This window comes from Canis lupus, chromosome 21 (genome assembly GCF_048164855.1).
Source record: "Canis lupus baileyi chromosome 21, mCanLup2.hap1, whole genome shotgun sequence".
In the NCBI taxonomy this organism is placed as follows: Eukaryota; Metazoa; Chordata; class Mammalia; order Carnivora; family Canidae; genus Canis; species Canis lupus.
Genome location: NC_132858.1, coordinates 9158925 through 9176277, shown reverse-complemented (window position 1 = coordinate 9176277; position 17353 = coordinate 9158925). Strand labels below are relative to the sequence as shown.

The following is a 17353-nucleotide window of genomic DNA, read 5'->3' as shown; positions in this document are numbered from 1 at the left end:
CAGGCCGGACGCACAGCCCGGTTTTCTGGGCCAAAACTCACCAAGCCTTAGCTCTCAGGGAAGGGCTGAGGCCGAGAAGGAATCTAGCGGAATCCAACAGAGTGGACTCTGCCCCCACTGCCGGCAGGCGCAGAGGTGGGGGGACGGTTCTGCTCACAATCCTCCCATCACCTGCAGGGGTCTGGGGACCACACGGAGCCAGGGAGAAGTGTCTAGTCTCTGATGGCTGCGTGCCACGGCTAACCACACTCGTCTTGGTCTCTACGTGTAAATGGACGATTCCTCTGAGCGGGGGGTGGCAAAGTCCCTGGCCCAGAAGGGCCCAGAAAGGGCCTGCAGAGGTGGAGACAGAACAGGTGAGCCCCACCCCCCACCATGCATAGGGGCCTGGCCAGCTGTCACCAGCAGCCAGCGTGATGGGCTGGCCCCGCTGGACCGGCAGGAGCAGGAGAAGCAGGTGCTTGCGCTCGACCACCAACGTGGCTGTGCTTGTACTTTCATCTGAACCCAGTGGCTTGTAAGAGGCCGTGGGGAAGATGCTCCGAATCACAGGTAAGCTCAGGGATGAGGCAAAGTAAGGCCACCTTTTCGGTTCTCCAACCTCACGTCTGAGGGAGAGGTCAAGGCTGCTGACCGTAAGGACCCTGCAGATGGAAAGCCACTTGGGTCCTCAGAGCCACTCCACGGAGGCCACCACCCGCTCCAGCCCAGCAACAAGGGCCCTTCCTGAGAGCAGACACCAACGTGAGGTTCCAGAAACGTGCTGGGCCGCCGCCCCCTGGCTGCACCGACCACTTGGGCTCAAACTGGGTGACGTGAGTAGCCCTTGTGGGAACCTCTCCAGAGCACCCGGGCATGCATCTTGGTGTGTGGGAGCTGGTCCCTTGGGGTCACCCATGCCCATCCCCGGTGCATCTGGACTGGTGTTCGGGCCCTAAGAGGCTTTGGAACTGGGGTGTTTCCAGTCCATGTGCTGTGCACCCCTGAACCCCTTTATCTGTGTTAACCCACTGGGTGTGATGCTTATGGCTCCAGAGAGGTAGGGAGAGACGACCTTATCATCCTGTTTTATTTTACTTTATTCATTTTAATTTATTTTAAAGATCTAATTTTAATTTTATTTCGTTTTAAGATTTTATTTATTTATTCATGAGAGACACAGAGAGGCAGAGACACAGGCAGAGGGAGAAGCAGGCTCCCTGCAGGGAGCTCGAGGCAGGACTCGATCCCAGGACCCCGGGATTACGCCCTGAGCTGAAGGCAGAGGCTCAACCACTGAGCGACCCAGGGGTCCCTCATCATCCTGTTTTTAAGATGCAGAAACCAAGGCCGCCAGAGGGGAAGCGACTAGCACTCCTGGGCCCTTTCTGGTGCTCAAGCTTCAAGCCCTGAGTCCTTTCTGCACTTTGGAGGGCTGAGGCCAGGGCCAGAAAGGAGAGAAGGGGACCAGGCTGGGAGGGGTGGGGTGGGGGAGGCAGAAGCAGGGCTTCCCTCGGAGAAACACCCCCTAGACATGGCCAGGGAGTGTGGCTGAGCCGTGGGGAGGGGGCAGAAAGTGGCTTGCAGGCTTGGGTGTGCTCAGGCTGACTCAGCCCAGTCATGTGGCTGTGGGACAGGGCCAGGCCCTGGCACCCGCCCACCTAGCCTCCTGACCCACACCTGGCCTATGGCAGGCTGAGTGCCATGGTCCGCTGGTCCGGGCACCACCCACTGGCACTCCCTGGTGCACAGTGTTCCCACCCAGTTCTAGGGAGTCCTGGTCCCGTGGCAGGACTCCACGTTGTCCCCAGCAGACCTGACCCCACCATGTCTCCCCAGACCCTGCCCACTGTCCCAGCTGAATGGGGACTGGTTTTCAGATTCAGACAGCAGCCTGGTGGTGATGTTCCCTGGGGCAGGGCTGTGGTGGGGAGGGTAACCAGAAGAGGGGGCATCCTGGCTCCCAGCTAGGAGACCCGAGCCTGCGGGGCTCCCTGGCCTACTCTCAGGGTCCACATCTGAAGCAAGGAAATGGCTTTGAGCCCCAGGGGGATCTCATGCCCCCTTCTAGGAGAGATGCTCCCCGTCCCTGTTGGGGGGCTTGGCCTCTATGTACAAGTCCTCACCACACCTGGCGTGCCATTCCCGGGGAGGCGGCCCCACAGGCCGCTGCTGCCCTGGTAGCGGGAGGGACAGGCAAGCAGTCAGGCGGCTGCCACGGGGGGCAGGTGGCCAGAGCTGAGCGCACCGCCATCTGTAACCCTTGGCTGCTCATCTCCCCCCCATTATGGGGCTGAGCCTTGAGCGTGGGCTGGCAGCTCCGACAGGAAAGCTGGACAAAGTGGCTCGAGCCACGTGTGCCTCACTGCCCTCCCCCCAAGGCTGGGACCCCGAGGCTACAGGAGGCAGGGGCCCCCATGGTTGGGGGAGGGGGGCACTGCTGGCCCCTGGGGAGCCCTGGTGCTTGGGCAAGCCTCACCCCATGCCACCCTCATGGGACCCTCTGTGACTCTGGGGTCAGTAGGTAGGTAAGTGTGTGGGGCCCCCCTGGAGGAGCCAGCAAGCAGAGGGAACCAAGGACAGGGGGCTGGGGTGCGGGGAGTGGAGAGAAAACTGAGGCCGGGACCAGACCCTGCTGGGGCTCTGGGAGGGAGCATTAGCCCTGGGCTGAGCAGTTGGGAGTGGCACGGGCAGGGGTCCACCTGGTGGCAGCCCTGCCAAGGATCTCCCGGTGCAGAGGGACTCCCGCCCAGGCCCCCTCAACAGCCCCCACGGTGTGGGATTTCATCAGCAGGGTGAGCCCTTAGGAGGACTGAGGGGATGGCCCCAGGGCGCCCTACCCGCTCAGACAGCTGGGTTCCACTCTGGGCGTCTCAGGATGGGGTGGCCCGTGGGGATGCCCGGACCACTCTGTGCCCTCTCTCCAAGGCAAGGTGCAGGCTGTCGTGGGCTGTCTTAAATGCCAGCCTGCCCAGCCCCAAGCTGCTCAGCACTGGGTGGGAGGCGCCCTGGCACGAGCAGGGGAGATGCACCACCATTCTTGAAGGAGCCCCTGGTCCTGTGCTGCTGGCATGTGGGATCAGTGGAAATCGGACGTCCAGTTTTCCCACAACATAAATCCTGCCTGGGCTGGTTCTGGGATGAAACTGGAGCATCATTCCCACACCATGTCCGCCAGCCCAGCCTGGTCCTGGGGCCCTCAGAAAGAGGGACAGCCTGGACCCCTGGGGGTGGGCAGGGTCCTCCCACCCAGCGGCTGCACGACATCAAGCCAGAAACTGGGGGGCTGCTGGAGGCTCCCGGCTCCCCATCCTCTGGGCTCATACCAGCCTATATGCACAGACACGGACACACAGACACAGACACACAGACAGGAGAACCCCGCCCGATGCCCCGATGTGACGGTGCTCTCTCGCCATAATCCCCAACAGGATCCCCACAGTGAGAACTCTAATGCAGCAGGTGGGAGGCTGCACCAGCTGGGGGGACCAGCCACTCACCTTCTCTGCCTTGGTGTCCTCACCTGTGAGGGCTGAGAACAGCACCAATTCGCAGGCTTACCGTGGAGGCCGCCTGAGATAAGGCTCGGGAGGGGTTGGCATAGTGCTGAGCGTGCCCACAAATGGGAACCACTGCTGTTGGTAATACTAAGCCCTAAGGAAGTGTGCCTGGTGTTTGCAGGGTGCAGGGGGTGCCCCAGGTCCCGAGAGGGCTTGGTGCCAGGGCCCGCAGAAACCAGTGTATCCTCCCTTTGCAGGGAGCCATCCCCTGGGAAGCCACCACTCTGGGGAGACGAGTCTGAGGGTGGGTGGCCGGGTGCTGCAAGCCGTGCCCCACAGGCTGCGGAGGCCAGACGTGCATGCAGGGACCCCTCAGCCGCCTCCGCTAGTCTGCTCGTGACCCGGTACAGTCCATGAGAGGTTCCCGCAGACCCTGCCCTGCTGCCCACTCCTGTGATCTCTCGTCTGGGGGAACGTAACTGAACTTAGGCCAAGAATATCTGAAAACGCGTCATAAAGAAGACGCACGTCCAACAGCCACCCGTTCAGCGTAGGATCCCAGTGCTTCCTCCGGAATGCCCACCTGGCTCCGGACCACACAACCACTCCCTGGCCATGCAGGTCCCTGGGTTGGCATGAGCCTCCTTTCTAACCAAGCCCCCCGATCTCTGCTCTGCGGGGAACAAGGCTCCAGATCTGGCGGGAGCACTTCCCTGCCCTGGACGGCTGCAGACACTGGCCCCGAGCTGTCCCCTCTGCTCCTCAGTGTCGGAGGGGGACAAGGAACCACGAGGGACCCGCACTCGGACTCTGAGGGGCGTAATACTGGTTGGTGTGCCAAGCCTGCTCACTTAGGGAGCAGCACCCCTGCCTTCCTCTTCAGCCTCTGGATCCGCCAGCAGGAGCCACTGAGGCCTATTTCACATGAGACCACGACCCAGAACTGTGGCCGCTCCCGCCAGTGGCGAACCTTGTCTCCACCCACATGCGGTTGTGCAGACACCCGCTGCTTCCTGCTCATTTGCAAGTGGCTGGCACCGGTTTCCTCCAGGAGACACTGCACTGGAGCAGGGCATGAACCCCAGACTCCCTTCTGCCCTAGCTCAGAGCCTAGCCCCCTGGCCCCTTGCTCCCTCCCTCAGAGCGGGGTTTCCAAAAGGTTTCAAGCTCATGCTTGCTCAGCATTGAGACGGAAACAGGTTTCATGTGGTGTTGGGGGTTCTGTCACCACTTGAGGGGCATGGAAGGGACCTGCCTTCTGTGAATTCAGAGATGAATCCTTGTATACACTGGAAACTCCCTCCTCACCGACGGGTCTCCATTCTCACACAGCAGAAGCTCCACCAACACGCGCACACTACCCCTGCACTGCGTCCTCACTGGCCCCGGATGCTGAATGAGTCAGCAGGTGGGCAGTAGGCACGATTCCCTTCTGCCTCCCACTCTGTCCAGGGACAGGAGGATCCAGTCTTGAAAGTGAAAAAGAACCCAAGCATTCAAATGCTTCCTTTTCCTGTCTTCTCTCCATTTCACAGATGCAGTAACTGAGGCTCCGAGAGCGAGCTGACTTGCCTAGAGCCACGTGGGGGGTGGAGGTCCCCAATACCAGGCTCGGCCTGGGGCAGGTGATACTGGACCCCCACATCTCCCCACATTTGCTGGGACCGTTCTGAGAGTCAGGACAGATGCTGAGCTGCAGCCTGCAGACTCCTTGCTGTATCCCCAGGCTTCCCGGCCCTGGAGGGGAGCCCAGGAGCCTCCTGAGCAGACACACTGTCCCTCTCACCCCCATTTCCAGGTCCTGCACACAGTGGGGGCGGCTGTGGCCCACTCCCACGGCCCAAGGCATTAAGCATCTACTATGCGCTGTGCTGCCCTCACCCTAGTGCAGCCCGACCCTGCAGGCTTTGCTCAGCGGGGGACTGGCCGTGCACACTTCTCCCAGGTGAAGCTGGTGGGGAGTCTCCCACGGGGTCTCCCATGGCTGCAGGCTGCCCTCCCTTCAGCCTCCAGCATGAGGCCTTATTCCCCTGCTGACTGGCGGGGCAGGCAGCTGCTGGGGTGTGTGTGTGGGGGTGGGTGCTCACTTTCTAGGCCCTCCTGTGATGACCAACCACGGCAGTTCCTGGTGACCCCGAGTCAGGCTGTGGGCAGCCCAGAGTCCCGGATTCCACCTGCCCCTCCCTGGTGGCTTATGGGGAAACTGGTTTTGTCAGAAGTCATGTGTCTGGCAGAGAAAGTGGCCCTGCCAGTCAGGCGGGACCAGGCTGGCACAGAGCCAAGCACCCTCTTCCCATCCGGCCATGAGAGGGGACAATCCAGGGAGGCCACCTGACATCTTAAGGATGTGGTAGCCAAGCCTGCAGCCCCCAGGCCCACCCACCAGCCCCCTTTGCCTCCTGGACCCTTGAGCCCACTGTCCCAGCCCTGAGCAAACCCCACATGAGGGCCCCCAGCCTCCTGCTGAGAAGTGTCATGTGACATTGGCCTGACCCATGAAACATGGGGTTCATGCCAAGGATCCTCAAAGAGGCCAAAAGAGAAACCAAGGCATGTCCCCACGGCAACGTAAACATACATGTTTGTGGCCATGGCACAGACCCCTGCCAGCCAACGGATGGATAAACAAGCCTCAGCCCGTCCACACAGAGACCAGTACTCATCCATGGAAGGGAGAAAGTCATTAAACGCCACCACTCAACAGGCTCGTCTGGAGGGCGGTGTGCGGGAATGCCCGCAGTGGCAGCTTTAGGCGAGAGGCGCCACTTTTTAAAAAAGCTGAATTTTCGGGGCACCTGGGTGGCTCAGTGGTTGAGCATCTGCCTTCAGTTCAGGGAGTGACCCCAGGGTCCTGGGATCGAGTCATCCACCGGGCTCCCTGCAGGGAGCCTGCTTCTCCCCCTGCCTGTGTCTTTGCCTCTCTCTGTGTCTCTCATGAGTAAATAAAATCTTTAAAAAAATAAAAAAAATAAAAAGCCAAATTTTCATGACTTATCCCACTTCCATTGAGTATCTTGCCTGCCAGAGTCTGGCTAACCTCAAGCTGCGTGGCACTGACCTAGGACCTGAGGCCCTCGCTCTAGGAGCGTGGTTGGCCTGCCCAAGCCCATTTCACAGACCCTGAAGCAGCACCCACCCAGCCCCAAATCCTGCCACCCGTGAGCTGAGCTATCCAGTGGAGTCACTGAGACAAGCAGAGGGGTCCAGAGACCCCCGGTGAGCCGGGTCCCCAAGGCTGAGCCTCCCAGAGCTGTCAGGGCTGGGAAATCACCCTCGGGGGAAACGAGAAGGCAAGGTTTACCCCAACGTTCTGAGCCCTACATTTCGGTCTGTTCCCGGACACACTGGTCACACTATGAGATGACAAGTTCCAAGGCATGAAGCACCACCAGGCACCTCATGAGCAGCAGGTGACAGCTAAAAACGACACTGAGAGTGACAGGGGGCTGGCCCTGGGTCACAACATGTCCTTCTGCCCACCAGGTCGGGTCCTCACAGCCCGCGCGGTCCCTTCATCTGCACCCGCTTTCGGGGATGCCCCAGGGAACCCCGCCTGCCAGCTGGGGTCCTGCCCTGGGAACCTCCTTGGTTCTGGAAAAGCTGCAACTCCCAGTCCCCAGGATAGTGCTCGCTGGGCGGGGGGGGGGGGGGGGGGGGGCGCTTCCCCATGGTCCCCGGCCCCACATGGGGTCAGACCTCTGAATCATCAGTGTGTGGGAGGGCTCCTCACTGGGGTGACCACACGGCCCCCTCCAGGCTCTCCTGTCTAACAGGGGCAGGACATTTGTCATCCTCCAGAGCCAACAGTGGCCAGTGGAGACGAGGTAGAAGGCTGGTGGGTATGGTGGGCACTACCCGGCAGGGCTGGGTTCCCTCCTCTCCTCCGGGTGAGAAGCCACGCAGCAAGCACCAAGTCCCGGGTCCCATGTCAGCCACCAACAGCAGAGGTGGCCGGTGGGGGCTTCACTGGGTCTTGATGCTTTTTGAAGAGAACTAACACGTTTCCCCAAAGCGGGGGAGCATGGGTGTCCTGGGGCTGCCGTGACAACCAACCACGTGCTGGGCACTTGGCTGCAGAAATTTGTTCTCTCCCAGCTCTGGAGGCCAGAAGTCCAACACCCAGGTGTGGGCAGGACCCCACTGTCTCTGGAGGCCCCAGGGGAGGGTCCTTCCTGCCTCTTCCAGCACCTGGGGGCCCACGCGTCCCTGGGCTCTGCCCACCTCTCTCTCCCCGAGGTCACAAGGCCCCTCCCAGTGTCTGTTTTAAACTCCCTTCCCCATCCCTTAAAAGTCACTGGATCCGGGTCCACCAGACAATCCAGGATGACCTCCTACCAACTCCCTTCATTTGGGTCCATCTGTAAGTTCCAAATTCCAAGTAAGGTTCCATTCATGGGTTCTGGGGTTAGGACTACGACCAATGTTTTTGGGGGGTCACCATTCAACTTATTGCAGGGTCCCCCAGTCCAATGGAGACCTTTGGGGTGGGGGTGACAGGGGCTTGCAGGTACACAGTGCTCACCTTTGCTTGTAGGAACCGCCCCCTGGCCCTCATCACCTCTGCTCCCCCTCACCCTGCGCAGGCCCCTCGCTGCCCCTGATCACCCTCAGCAGAGCTGCCGTTTACCCCCTCACCCTCGTGACCCTCCTTGACTAACCTCCTGGGGCTCCAGGCCCTGGATGAAGCCTCAGAACCTCCTGCCCCCGCCCCTCCAGCATGCAGCCCCAGCAGACACTGGAAGGTGTCGGCTCCTGCTCCTGCACCGGCGCCTCCCCGCTGCCCACGGCCTCCCCTGGATTTGGCAGCAGCCCGACTCGGCCCTCACCCGCTCTCACCCCCCCACCCCACTGAACCACCCAGCGAGCCAGCGCCACTCCCTGTGTGCCCAGCCCGGCCACCACAGAGGATCAGACCTGGGTCCGCCCAGGACCAGCGCGGGACCCCGAGGCTGGGAACCACCGAGTCCTTCGGGGCCTGTGCATCCCAGGGGTCTGTGCCAACAGGAAGCAAGTTCTGGAGGAGGTACCCCGCACTCGAGCCCTTAGACCCTGCCCAAACCAGCAAGAACCAAGTGCCATTTAGAGCAACATGCGTATCTTACCGATGAGAACACCAGGGCTGGGGAGGGGACGGGTCTGTGACCTGGAACAGGTTACAGGAGGAAGGTCCTGCCAACTCCCGACACACCTGGAGGGTCCGGGTGGGCCGAGAGCTATCCGGGACCAGCTAGAAATCTCGCTCCAAATAGTCACAGGTGCAGCTGTGCCTGTGATCCAGGGCCTCCCCAAGAGAGGCCCGCCCGCTGCCCCGCCCGGGCCACACCGGCCACAGCACCTCGGCCCCAGGAGCCCAGAGAGCCACCTATCTCACTTCTCTCTGGACAGTCCTCTGGAGCACACGGAGGGAGGGGAGCCAGGGGGCTCTCTGTGGGAAGGCGGGAAGGGGGGGTCTTGCGAGCCAATCCCCTAAGGGGAGCCCCTGAGCAAAGGGGTGAGAGAGAAAGAGAAAATGCAAGGAGCCTGGGGCCTGAGAGGAGGCCAGGAGGCCCCCTCAGGCAGGGAGGCGGGCCCCCGGGGCCGGGTGTGGGTTTTCCGCAGGGCTGTTAAGCTGTTGGTGGCCGCTGGTGGTAGGCTGTGTCCCCTGGGCTCCTGGGAACGGGCAGGTTTCTTTTCAGGAGGTGGGCTGAGCCCGGGGGACCTTGCAGGGCTTGGGATATACTGCGTGGAGCCCCCGTCACTGTGGAGGGGGGGCAGCACCTCTGATCACTCCTGTGCCTCCCACACTCCTTCCTGCCACGCCCAGAGTAGAGGGGCTGGGATTTTAGATGTGGCTCAGGGGAGAGCAGGGGGGCTTTGGTGCTACAGCTGCCCCGGCCCCTGGTCCCCAGCGATAAACACACAGGCCACACCTCCTCGGAGTGGGGACGGAGTGGGGACAGGCGTGCATGGCTGGGCGAGGCGGGCGGAGGCCAGCACTGCTCCTGGGGATCTGCTCGCTCACCTCACCCTACCCCCAGGCTTCCGTTCTCCCCAAGGCCAATCCCGGCACCTGCACCTGGTGAGGTCACTTCTCCCTCCCAGCTCCCAAGTGGGAAGAGACTGGGATCCCAGCAGAGGCGGCTTTCCCAACAACAGCACCAGTGACCGGCTGCATGCCTCGCCCAGGCCCGAGGCCACCAGGGGCGGGTGTTGTCCTAACCGCTGAGCCTGGGGCAGCCTGCCTGGACACTGGGACTGGGCGGGGGTCCCGAGGGCCCGGCTGAGCCTGGCAGAGGCTGGAGAAAGGTGCTTGGCTGCAGCCCTCGGGTTGGATCTGCCTTACACTGTGTGCCCCCAAAGGGCTTGCTGTGGGCTGCCCTTGACCTCGAGATGCCCGGGGCAGGAGGAGGGGCTCGAAACAGGCCGAGGTCGGACCACAGTGACAGATCAGGGACCCCCACCCCACCCCCGTACCCTGCAGGTCATGCCCCGGGTCACCCTGCTCAGAAGCAGGCCCCGTGAACAGTGGGTGATGGAGGTGATGGACGCAGGGACTGCGGAAGGGCAGTTTGTAAACATGAGTCAAAACATCAAGCCCTCGAATCCTCTAAGCCATCGATCCGACTTCCAGAGATTTATTACTGGGAATAAAATCCCATCTCCTCGATATCTGCGAGAAGGAGGTGCTCTATGGAGTTATTTACAGGAGGGAAAATGCCAGCACAGGTGGGAGCTGGCCAGTGAGGAACGTCATGCCGTGGACACGGAACGTGGCCACACAAGGGTAACGGGATCTGCGTGTGTAACGGGCGTGGGGGGTGGTGGTGGCACGGTGCGAGGCAGGGCTGCGACAGTGGGACGATCGGCATCCGTCTGTGTGTAACCAGCGTGCGTGGCAAGCCTTCTCCATCGGGGCCCCTCAGTGAGTGTGTGTGGCTTCACAGGAGGAGCCCGCCCCCAGCAGCGCCAGCACCAGGCTGAAAATAAGTAAGGAGACGTGGAGGCGCTGCTTCCTGCGGGGGACGCAGGGGACGGTCGCCCGCCGGTGCCCCGTGTCCAGCCAGCATTGGGCAAGGAAGGTGCTAATGAAGGCTGCCCACCCAGCGGGATGTGTATATATTAGGTGCTTTGTATGCGCACCGGGCTGACTGAACAGCTGATCCCGCTCATCTTCAGAGCAGACCCCTGGGCAGCCGAAGTGGCGAGGAACAGACTAGGGGTACACCAGGAGCAGGGGAGGCACCAGAGGAGGCAGATGCTGGGGACTCTCGCCCCAGAAGCCCACCGCTCCAAGAGGGAGGAAACAGCACCCAGAGTCTCTCTCGGGCATCTCCAGGGAGGGTGGGCTCAAAACCACCGGGAGCTCCTCAAGGCCCTGAGGGTCTCTGGGGTGTGACCTCTAGAACCTTCTCCACCGCTTTGTGCTGCGCAGTGCGGGCCTGTGGGGCCCCAGGTGTGGATGACCAGGGGGGCTGTCCCGGGAAGGGGGCACTGTCCTGGGAACGTGGTGTGGACCTGGAGGGGCCCCGGGGCCCCGTGCCTCCCACACCTCCCGGAACACAAGGCTCTGCTCCTCCAGATGCCTCCCTGCCCATGGTTACAGAGGCAGGTGGCACAAGGACAGCAAGGCAAGGGGAGAACAGGAGAGCACAGAGGCTATTTTAAACCACACTCAGGTGGATGAGACGCAGCCGCCTTTGGGGTTGGCGTCAGCGACAGCGGGGTGCTCCGCTCCACTGTCCCCTCTGCTTCTGTGGGTCTCACATTTTCCGTGCCATACAGTAAAAAAGGAGAGGCCGAAAGCTTTCTCTTGAAGGCATAAAGGGAGAGTTTCCTAAAAGCCTCAAAGCAAGAGAAGAAATGGGCACATTTGAGTCCCATCCTCCCAAGTGAGGCTCAGAGTTTAAAAGACTAAAAAGGTGCCGGGCACCTCCAAGGATGTGGAAAAGGTGACAGCCAGACGGGTGGAGGCCCCCAACCCTCCCGAGACAGGGAAGGCGACCAAGATCCAGAGCCGGCGGGGCCACGAGGGGAAGAGGAGGCTGCGGCCACTGCCGAGAGTCCTCGCAGGCCTGCAGCCCCTCAGAGCGTGGACTCCCAGTGGTCGGGAACCCGGCCCGGCAGGGCAGCTCCCGCAGGGCCCCCCAGGCCTTCAGCTTAGCCCCTTCCAGAGGCCCCAGCCCAAAGACACGGTCGCCCCCAAGGCCCCTGCCCCAGCACACAGCAGCCTCCTCTCCCTTCCTCCCTCTCTGATCATCCCACCTCTCCCTGACCTGACATGTCAATGGGCAGCCTCTGCCCTGGCCAGGTTCCCCGCAGCTTGGGGCACAGACCAGTCTGCTCCTTGGTCAGCAAATCAGGAGTGATCCACCACACCAGCCCTGTCCTTAGGTTCTCCCCTCCAGGCCTGGGGTCAGCAGAGAGCCTCCCAGTGAGGCCACCCGATGGGGGGAGTGCCCAAGGCACCCAGGCCTGGCCACTGCAGCAGGAGACAGGGAGCCGTGGGCCAAGAGGAGCTGGGTCTCAGAGGTGCCGGTCTCCTGCACCTTGGATGCCGGGGCCGGTGGCTTGTGCCCAGGAGGTGCAAGTGCTGTGGACGTTCCCTGGATGTGCAGGTGAGGGGAAGCAGGGCTTACCCTCTCCCTCCTGGAGGATGTACCCCAAGCAGTCACACCCCATGTTCATTCCCAGTTCAGCTCTGGGCACCTGTGTGACTCCTTGCCTCTCCAGAGGCCTCAACAATCTTTCATATAAAACAGGGCAGTCCCCCTGCCCACATCCAGGATCCCTGGGAAGACGTACCTGTGGTGTCACCTCCGTGCTTCCTGAACCTTCCCTCTCCTCCCCACCATCCTGGTCAGATGAGCCCAGCTCTTAATTCTCCCTTCTCTGGGTCACCGTGAGCTCCTGGTGCCGCCCGCGGTGGCCACCCTCTCCTGGGTGCAGTGGGTTGAAGGGTGTCCTCCCTCAAAGACAGGTCCACATCCACACCCCAGACCCGTGAACGTGGCCATCTTTGGGTCTCTGCAGATGTGACCAAGTGAAGATGAGGCCACAGCAGGGGAGAGTGGGCCTGGTCCAACGATTGTGTTCCTGTATGAGGACAGGACACTGAGAGACACAGGAGGGGCCCCGTGAAGATAGTGGAGAGGCTGGAGTGATGCAGCCACCAGCCCAGGGACACCTGGAGCCCCAGAAGCTGGACGAGGCAGGAAGGACACTCCTCAGAGCCTCCAGGAGAGGGCCCCGCCCACACCTGGATTTGGGACTTTGGGCTGCAGAACCAGGAGAGTAAGTTTCTGTGGTTTCAAGCTCCCCCCCCGCCCCACCCCTACCCCCACCCCCGTCCCGCTCCAGTGTGTGGTCCTTTGTACAGCACCCCACCACCACCACCCTACAGGACACCCTCTAAGTTCAAGATCAAAGCCGTAAGCAAGAATGGCCTGAACCAAAGGTGAGTGAATGCTTCCTTCTTCTGCCCCAAGGATGAGGCTGAGGGCCCCCTGCTCTGGACACCACCCAGACTGGAAGAAAGTGACCTTTGCACATGGCAGGCAGGAGACCAGGTGGGACTGGACGGCTCTGCCCGAACATGAGCACCCCCCCCTGCTCCCCATTGGGGCCCGTCCAAATCAGCCCCGTGCCCTATCCCCCGTGAGAGCTTCGCATGCCCTCCTGGCCCCGTGCAGCTGAGCACACCATTCCCAGCATAGGCTCGGTTAAGAACTGACCCATGACGCTGCAGATGCCAGCCTGTCCCCCGGGAAGGGGTCTCCAGGCAACGCAGCAACACTGCGGCCCCGGTGGCCAGGGTCACCTCCTGCTGTCCGTGCGACAGCCCGGCCTTCCCACTCCACTGGCTCCTGGAAGCCCCTGGAATTGGCCACCGAGGGCCTCCTCTGCCTCCAGAGCCAGATTCCAAAAGTGCACGTCATCTCCATGCCCTGAATGGGCAGACACCAGACAACGCTGGGTGACCATGGAGGCACTGATCCTCGCTGGTCTCGGGGACAGCGTTCCTCTCTTTAAACTCTCTCTCGAGCCCCCGGACTGACAAGGGAGGAGAGTCCTCGTCCTGCGGGCCACCTGCCTGCCACCGTGTCAGGGAGGCAGGGGGACTGGGGTGCCGGGCGGCTGCAGACATCCAGCACCCAGCCGCGGGGCTTCGCACGGTCCCCTGCTATTTAGCACAAGTGACGATGATTCTCTAGTTTGCAGCAACAACGGAAAGGTTCTTTTTAGATACCAATTTGCTTATGTAAAAATAAGTGAGCGGATTTACAGAGCCATGCTTCCAACAGCAGAGGCGGCGGCGGACAAGTGAAGCCACAGAAAACCACCGGAAGCTGTCCCGAAAATGCCAGAAGCCACTCAGAGTCAAGGGTGGGGAGGGGGTATCCCCAGCCAGGCCAGAGGCCTGTGCTCCCTTCGCCCAAGCAGGCCCAGCCCTCGATTCCCGGGGTCTCAGCCACAGCAGCCTCTTTTGCCATAAAATAAAATGTAAATACAGAAAAACCACACAGACATTCAGCTCCATGAGCTTTTCTAGACATGCACAATCCCTGTCCCCTGGGGTCAGAACCTGAGCTGTCCTGCCACCCGAGGCCATGGGGGGCCGGCCTTCCAGAGCCCATCAGACCCCCCACTCAAGCTGCACCTCTAAGGATCCAAGCTTGAGTCCTGCCTGCTTGGAAACTTTTGCCTCCTATGCCTCTGTTCTGTAGTCTGCTCCCTGGCTCACAATTTATGTGAGGCCACTGGCATCTGACCATGAAGCTTCTGGACAGGCCGGGGGCTCTGGCGCTCACAGGCTGGCTGGCTGGCTGGGCAAGGCCTGGACTGCCGGAACCCTGGGCGTCTCTTGAGCTTGAACAGAGCAGACACCTGTGCACCGCCCCAAAAGTCTGAGCACAAGTGGGCACGGACACCCCCTGGCTGCTGCTAATAACCTTGAGGGTCCCGGGATCCCTGGGTGGCGCAGCGGTTTAGCGCCTGCCTTTGGCCCAGGGCGCGATCCTGGAGACCCTGGATCGAATCCCACGTCGGGCTCCAGGTGCATGGAGCCTGCTTCTCCCTCTGCCTATGTCTCTGCCTCTCTCTCTCTCTCTGTGACTATCATAAATAAATAAAAATTAAAAAAAATCTTAAAAAAAAAAACAAAAAAAAAACCTTGAGGGTCCCCACTAGACCCTGGGCTGGAAGGGAGAGCACACAGACAACAACGCCTTTGAGCAACCAAGTCAACATCTCCATTCAGAGTCTTGTTCACGACTCGTGGACAAACCTCAGGTCCTCTTACAGCACCCACTCATTCTTGCTTTGTACACGTTTCTAACAATCTTATTTATCTGGTTGCTTCCACAGGAGTGGGCTAGAAGCAGAAACAAGCTTTTTTTTAAAGATTTATTTATTTATTTGAAAGATCAGAGAGAGATAGCAAGAGCACAAGGGGAGGAGGGGCAGAGGGAGAGGGAGAAGCAGATCCCCGCTGAGCAGGGAGCCCCATGCAGGACTCGATCCCAGGACCTGGGATCCTGACCTGAGCTGAAGGCAGACACTTCACCCACTGAGACACCCAGGGGCTCCTGAAACAAGCTTTTTAAAGAAGAAAATAAAATAAAATAACTGACAACCCTCCAACAAGAAACATAAGAAAAGGAGTCTGGGGCCACTGACTTGAGGGACAGACAGCCACCACGGCCAAGTTGTCAGAAGGGAGGCCATGTGAGGAGGGGATTCCCATCCCAGCCGCATTGCACAGAGCGGGTGGTCTCGGGCAGGTTTCCTCGCCTCTCCGAGAGCTGGTGTGCCCGTCTATCAAATGGGGACACTAGTAGGGCTCCCTGCATAGGGCTGTTCAAAGTGTTAAAGGCGACAGTTCATTTCAAACCCTTCGAAAAATGTTAATCACTAGTAAAATTAATTGTTGTCATGATCCAAAAAGAAATGTCACCGGAGGTCCTGGGACCAAGTCCCACTTGGGACTCCTTCCTCAGCAGGGATCTGCTTCTCTCCCTCCCTCTGCCCCTCTCGCCCCGCACATGCTCTTGCTGTCTCTTTATCTCTCAAATAAATAAATGGATAAAATCTTTTAAAAATGTGTCACTGCGAAAGGGTTAAATTATTTCTCACTTACACCTTAAGGTTGCAAGGCATCATGTGGACATAACTCATTTTGGAAAGACTTCCTCTGAGTGTGTTCAAGGGTCTGCAGGGTAAGCCTCCCCTTTGGCCTGAAGGGGTGGGTCCCCGGGGGCCACACACTTAGCGGGGTCACTCCCGCTCCTGCAGGCAGCCCGGGGCGCGACTGTCCAGGCTCAGCCCAGGAAGTGATGGATGGCCACGTCGGGGAGAACAGGCGCACCGGAGATAAACAGCATGTTCCTTGCGCTTTCAAGATTTAAAAATAAACTGAAAAGCAGACACAGTTCAAAATAATGATCAGGTTGGGAGGACAGTCATTTGCCTGTATGTCTTCCTCCTGCCGTTTGTTAAATCGCAGCATAAAGCCCGACGGGCGGCCCGGGCTGCCCTCTGGCAGACGGCGGGAGTACAAGCTGGCAGGGCCCCGCAGCGGGGGCCAGCAGAGGTCCCGAGTGGGGGCCGCGGCCGGGGGACCCACCTGGCCTCACCAAGGGTGATGGACACATGTCCACTTGGCCTGGAAGAAGTCTTCCTCCCTTTTTTTTTTTTTTTTGCTGCACTTGGAGTTCTGGGCAGGGCTTAGAGGCCCCATTTACAGCTTCCGTGGGCAGCCCCACCCAGGTCCTCCCGGCACCGCCCGCTCTTCCCACCCGTGCTCAGGCTGCTTTGATGGTATGGGCCACAGACAGCTGAGCACCCCCTCCTCCTCCTGAGTGTGGGGCGGAGGTCTCCACCTGCCCCTCACCGCCTGGCCACGTGTTTCCATCTGGGCATCTCTGGACTCTAACCGGCCTGGAGCAGAACTCAGCCGGACCCTGTCTCTCCGGACCCTGGTCGCCTCTGGTTTGGGCTACTTTTGTTCCCAGCTTTATCGAGGTACGACTGGCAAATAAAATTATGAGATATTTAAAGTGCACGTCGTGATGAGTCCACAGCCATGCACGTGGTAAAAGGATGCCCCCCCCCCCCCATCGAGTTAATACATCTGTCACCTTGCATCTTTATCTTTTTTGTGGAGGTGAGAATGTTTAAGTGCTACTCTCTTAGTACATTTCAATTCCTCAACAGAGTCATCATGTGACATATATCTGTTGTTTTTAATGAACGGGCCGCATTGGTCACTGAGACCCTCCCCTTGGGGGACCCTGGCAAACATCTTTGTAGCATGTGCCCCTCTGGAGAAGCCATCAGCCTGCAGCCCTGTGCTGAGGCCAGAGGAGACCATGGGAGAGCCTGTGGGGTTCCCGTGGGGACAGATGCGATGGGTGGGACCCCAGGGCAAGGAGCGTTGGGGGACTTGCTGACAAAGTATGTTTGGAGCCCAGGACCCTGGCCCTACTAGGAGATGCGGCCCTTGCCTACCCCTCCTGGGCCTGGGCCCTGGGAAGACCCCCACTGCACGATTCCTTTGTGACTTGAACTCAACACTTTCTATGTGTCCTTTGTTCCAGCTGCTCTGGGGAGGTTGGGTGGGAGGCTGACACCCCCCCCATCTGCTGGGGTGTCATCAGAAGCCACTTGGCCACATCCAGCTGGGCTGTTCATGTGTGCACCCTCAGACCCTGAGACCCCACCTCAGGCCAATGCCTCGGAGCAGCTCTTGCCTCTGTAACCAAGGAGCCCCTAACACAAAACACACTCCAGGGATAAAATGGAAACAAGCCAAACGTCCCTCAAGAGGAGAATGGAAAGAAACTGGGCCTCCCTTACACAAATCAGAGAAGGTGAGCACGTTGGACCAATCACTTGTG

The 17353-nt window shown here is 60.2% G+C and overlaps 1 protein-coding gene across 4 annotated transcripts in view; it reads right to left on the bottom strand.

The window, feature by feature from the left end:
* The window catches only part of OSBPL5 (oxysterol binding protein like 5), a 75870-nt gene that overhangs the window by 28105 nt on the left and 30412 nt on the right, over nucleotides 1–17353 (bottom strand). The window contains exon 1 of one of the 4 annotated variants that reach the window (XM_072790354.1): nucleotides 8582–8730. The exons of 2 other annotated variants lie outside the window; for them this stretch is intronic. The gene's annotated coding sequence lies outside the window, so the exon portion shown is untranslated. Of the gene's footprint in view, nucleotides 1–8137; nucleotides 8274–8581; nucleotides 8731–17353 lie in introns of those variants that run through there. One more of the 4 variants, XM_072790353.1, reaches the window with a different exon arrangement.